General features: G+C 38.2%; 1 long non-coding RNA gene across 2 annotated transcripts; it reads right to left on the minus strand.

The window, feature by feature from the left end:
* Positions 1 to 1,102: 1,102 nt before the first annotated feature.
* Positions 1,103 to 4,102, minus strand: LOC136210579 (uncharacterized). Of its 2 annotated transcripts, XR_010678123.1 has the most exons (3): positions 3,832 to 4,102; positions 3,401 to 3,606; positions 1,103 to 3,029 (listed from the first exon to the last, which is right to left on the minus strand). It is a non-coding gene; the product is annotated as an uncharacterized lncRNA (long non-coding RNA). The 2 variants fall into 2 exon arrangements; XR_010678122.1 differs by having other exon boundaries at positions 1,103 to 3,606.
* Between the last annotated feature and the right edge of the window lie 299 nt (positions 4,103 to 4,401).

Below are 4,401 nucleotides of genomic sequence, written 5' to 3' on the forward strand. Positions count from 1 at the left end.
GGAGTCTCTAGGGAGAGTAGCATACCAAGTGAAGGCTGGTCCCGTCAGAGAATTTGGGAAGAGCCTCAACTTGAGATGGTTGAAGTTAGGGTAGTTGGCAAGTTCTCCACACTGGATTGTGAACCTTGCTACGTGCTCCAAAGTTGACAAGCCATCTTCCCTAGAGAATAGGGAGAAGTCAGGTACTCTGTATCCCCTTGGGTAAGGATTCTCCATGTCAATCGCATGAGGGTAAGGCTTGTGGAACTCAGGGCGGCCAACTTGACGAAGGCCAGGCCCATACAGCTCTTGAACAACTTCTCTCACAGCCTCCATATTGAATGCTGGAACTTATTGAGGCATGCCATTCTGATGGTGACCGTAAGGCATGTGAAGAAATCCAGTGTTCCTTCCATTGCCTCTATAGTTGCCCCCCATGTCCCTAGTAATATGGTGGCCTCTTGCCTCCTCATGATAGGAAACTGTGTGGGAGGTAGGATTAGTGTTTCCAAAATATTGAGAAACGGGTGACTTAACAGTATTTTCTCGGCCTGCTGAACTAGCGGCCTTTTGCAAGACAACTTCGTCCCTCAAATATGGGATTTGATACTTCTCAGCGCCGGACACCCCACGTCCCCCATTGGAATCTGGGGAACCTTGAGGAACATGGTTTTCTCCATTCTTGATTACCCCTGGTTCTGACAGCTTCTCGAGTATTTTATCCATCTTCGAATCCATGTCACTCCGTAGAGCTTCCATATTCTTCTCGATGGAACTGAAACGCCTTTCCAAGAATGGTGAATGTTGGATCTCTATAGAGATCCATGATTCTCCTCTGGGACTAGCAACCTTTTCCCCTTCGATTCGTCCCACCATCTGTGGAACATTGCCTATTGTCATGACCTTCTCTTCTTCAGAACTTGCAACTACAGGATCTTTGTTGCTCTTATCACTTTTCTTCGGCGGCATTGTGATTGGGTCCCACTTGGCGTGCCAATTTTTGTTTGGCTCTTTCGTGGGAAATTGCGGGCGTGCCAGAGAATTATAGTATTCTTAAACTATGGAGTGAAATTGAGTGCGCTTGCTAACTTCTAATTATCAAAACGATTGTAAGGAATAAAGAGACCGTCAAATTCCTAAGATTCGATTATCAAAATGATACCGACCTTACAGAAAATGGTTGAACAACAAATAAAATAAAAATGTACTGGAAGCTTGAATGAACTTTGCACTTGAAAATTAAATCTAAGGAAACAATCGAGAATTGCAAAAATGCTGAAGTCTAGAGAGAATTTGCTAGAGTTTTGGGTAGTTGTTGTTGAGTTGGTTGATTGGCCCTCTTCTCATCGTGATTTCTTCATTTAATAGACGTTGGGGTAACTTCCTCCTTGCTTCCACAAGTCACGTTCTCCACATTCAATCCACGTCTTGATAACTGCTCCACTTTGACTTCCACGATGAAATTCACGCTTTCTAACTTTCCTGCATTCTAATTGGCTCACAAAAATACACGTTAAAATATTAACTGGCCTTCTGATGTCCCTTTGATTTACCTTAGATTCCCTTTGAGGTTCATCCTAGAAAATAGTTTCCCCCCGGTGTCCCCTATTGGAAAATCTATTTAGACGTAAGTTAGACCAATTAATATATTAAAAATAATTAAAAGCCAAAAATTATTTATGGTGCAAACAGTAACTACAACAGACAAGAAGTTCTCTAGATTGTTAATCAATTTAAGAAAAATGTTTCTATCATGTAGATAGAGAATAGGCAATTTAAACAGACAGAAATAGGAAGAAAGGTTTGATAGATGAATTTTACAATCAAGATTTAAAAGCAAGCACTAGAGCAAAAGATAAATAAAGGAAAGAACAGAACAGAACAGAAGACAAAAATCTATGTTCCTCAGAGGGACTCATTCCCTTTCCCAAGCCAATGGACAATTTCCGATTGTCAATTTAAGAAAGGCTCTCCTCTCCCTCACACCTATATATATATATATATATATATATATATATATATATATATATATATATATATATAATCACTCAAATTTCAAGCAAAGCCATCATCGCATAAGGAAAAAAATGACAAATTAAGACATGAATTTGTATACCATAACAACACAATTTTGGTCCAAGTTATCAAATGATGATCATGAAATATCACTTTAAGAGGAAGTTTCACATGCCTCGGGTGATAAAGTTTGACTGGCAGAATTTAGTAATACAATTGCACAAAATTCAACAAACAAAGAAGGGGTAGATCGAAAACTTACAATAGGATCCTTAATAATTAGAGAATCATTCGCAATTGGGCTCTTTTGCTTCGCATAACTTCAAAAATTAAGGAACTGGCCTAATAGTCTGCGCCTTGTAGTATCCATTGACTTTCCAATTGGCCGTGATTCTTCTCCGCTTGCAACAAAGGAGTATACAAAAGCACAGACCACAGAAAAAAAAGCACAACCACAGGATAAAAGCACAGACCACATGAAAAAAAAATCACCTCTTTGAACTTAAATTTAGATATCTTGATTCAAAGGTATGGTTAAATGATTTCTCACTGCATGGTCTATCTTTTTTCTTCTTTTTCTAGTGTCAGACTGATACCATCATAAATAGCACACTTTTAGAATTTCCTATTAAGAACTTGTAGCTCAATAAAGTCAATCAACATACTTCAGCTTAGTCAAAAGCTAGAGCTTCAACAGGGCATGTATGGCCACACAAACTTTGCACATGAACCAGAAGAAATACAAACTTATTCTTAGCAATGTAATAATCTGCATATCCACTTAATGCCCTAAGAAAACAATTGGCACCCAGTTAATTCAGGAAGTATGTGTCTGCCAATTTCCTAAAGATTGACTTTGTGATCATCACCTCCAGTGCAAAACATGATGCATGCCTTTTTCCCAATAAAAACCAAGAGAAGAGTAAGAATATTGTCTTACATGTATTACTTCATCAAGAATGTCAAAATCCCACACAGCAGGGATAATCATTTACTACATTGTTAAGATATATCATTGGTGTGTTCCCTATTAACTGAAGAAGCAACCCAAACATAGAGAAAAAAAAGTTAAAATAGAAAACAACTCCTGACACAATTATAAATGAAAAAAAAATGAACAAAACAAAAGGAAGAGAAAGATGACATAAAGTTAAAGCAAGATTAGTCGATCAAATCAACACAAGTACCATGTAAGCTAAATAACACTCTAAATTACACATAACCCCGAGTTATCATAGCCAAACAAAATGAAATAAAATAGATAAATACTACAGATAAAGACAGAAACTATAGTTTTCTATAACGAAAACTACAATGGTAAACATTGGTATCCTTCTTTCAGCTTTCATAATTAGGAATGCAAGGCATTTAAATCAATTTGAAGAACCCAATTTCCATGACTTACCTCAAATGAAGAAAACTTTTGTGAAATGCGGCGACAATGAAGGGGGAGCCAAGCGGGAAACTCCAGTCATACAATTAAATGGTAGATTGAAGGTCACCAGTAGGGCAAGGAGATCCTACAAAGGAGAAAGTGGGGGTGGTTCACCTTAACCCTAAAAATAGGGATGGACCAGGATATTGGTTAAAACAACTAGGAAGCACGGACTCCTGTTTAAAATCAAACAGGAACGAAAGATTAAATTGCGATGCAATTTTCAAAATACACTAGTTTTCCCATTAGAACGCCATTCAATCAACAATTTCGAGATTGTAACTGAGGTGAAGCGAACTCAAAAAGTCCAAATTAATTCTAATTCCCTAATTTCCTCGAAACAAAAAACAAAACACGATAGAGAGATTCAAAAGAAAAAGACCTTTGGGATAAACACTTACTTGATAATGCAATTATCGATTTGGAGATAATGATTTCTCCTCCTAATCTGAGCTCAGGTCGAGGACTGATTCTTCCTTTTCGTTTTAGGTAAGCAGTAGAGAGGCGCCAGATGAAATTTTTGTTAGGGTTCTGGATATAAAATTTGTGATAGCTTATTTGCTTCTGCCATAATCGAAACACGAACGAAACCGGTGGATGAAACTTCAAACCGAGCTAAGGAGAGGAAGGAAGAGAAAGCTACTAGGTTGCACAAAAGGAGAGTAGAAGAAAGGAGGAGCACGATATGTCATGCTTAACTGGGTCTTTAGAGTCGGTTATTTAATTAACCGACTCTAATGAGGAATTGGCGTCGGTTTTCTTTTGGACCGACCCAATTAATCTAGTAATTGGTGCCAAATTAACCCAGTAATGGGCGTCGGTTCAAGGGGAACCGACGCCTATTACTGACTAATTAGCTTCGGTTTAATGTAAACCGTGGTTGATTATTGGGCCATTGGCCTCGGTTCAATAAGAACCGAAGGCAATGACCGGCCAAACCGCCGACCATTTTTAAAAATCACATTTAAAGT

Source organism: Euphorbia lathyris, chromosome 1, assembly GCF_963576675.1.
Source record: "Euphorbia lathyris chromosome 1, ddEupLath1.1, whole genome shotgun sequence".
Classification (NCBI taxonomy): Eukaryota; Viridiplantae; Streptophyta; class Magnoliopsida; order Malpighiales; family Euphorbiaceae; genus Euphorbia; species Euphorbia lathyris.